This window comes from Sinocyclocheilus rhinocerous, unplaced genomic scaffold (assembly GCF_001515625.1).
Source record: "Sinocyclocheilus rhinocerous isolate Xijiao unplaced genomic scaffold, SAMN03320098_v1.1 scaffold790, whole genome shotgun sequence".
Lineage (NCBI taxonomy): Eukaryota > Metazoa > Chordata > Actinopteri > Cypriniformes > Cyprinidae > Sinocyclocheilus > Sinocyclocheilus rhinocerous.
The window spans coordinates 953,308-953,884 of NW_015666971.1; the positions used below are offsets into that span (position 1 = coordinate 953,308).

A 577-nucleotide genomic window follows, 5' to 3' on the forward strand; every position below is an offset into this window, starting at 1 on the left:
TATTTGAAATACTTAATCTATGAATCACACTGTCAAATCCCTCAATGAATTCCGCTTGCCGCACACTTGCCTCGCGTTATCATCATTTCATTTTAGGCGGTCGTTAAAAAGAAAAAAACAAGAAGAGCATATACTCAACGTCGGCCAAAGCATAGCTTATTTCTTCAAATCAGCTGGGGAAATGCAGAACAATGGAAAATCAATCAATAGCCTGACAGAATTCTTCATCTTCATATAACGTAAGAAGTTCGTAAAAACGATAGTACGACTGATCTTAATATTACGGTCTGTTTCCCAAAAGCATTGTAACTTAAGTAGCACTTGAAAATCATCAAAGTGCATCGTAAGAAGACAGGTTTATGCGGTCATATGCAGGACAATCGGCAGATTGCATCTTTAACTTTATTCAAGTGCAATGTGATTATAATATAAAGTGTATAATAGACACTTTATTAGTCGTTTTTTTATGAATAAATGAAATAATTTAAAAAGGGCAGAAAAAATATAGAAGAATAAAAGATAGAATAAATAATCAACAGAATTATTTAATAATTATAATTATTAGAATAAAAGAAGG

At 31.5% G+C, this 577-nt stretch overlaps 1 protein-coding gene across 2 annotated transcripts in view; it reads right to left on the reverse strand.

Moving 5' to 3' along the window:
- The window catches only part of LOC107733352 (F-box only protein 11-like), a 35,038-nt gene that overhangs the window by 1,383 nt on the left and 33,078 nt on the right, over nt 1-577 (reverse strand). The window lies entirely within an intron of this gene.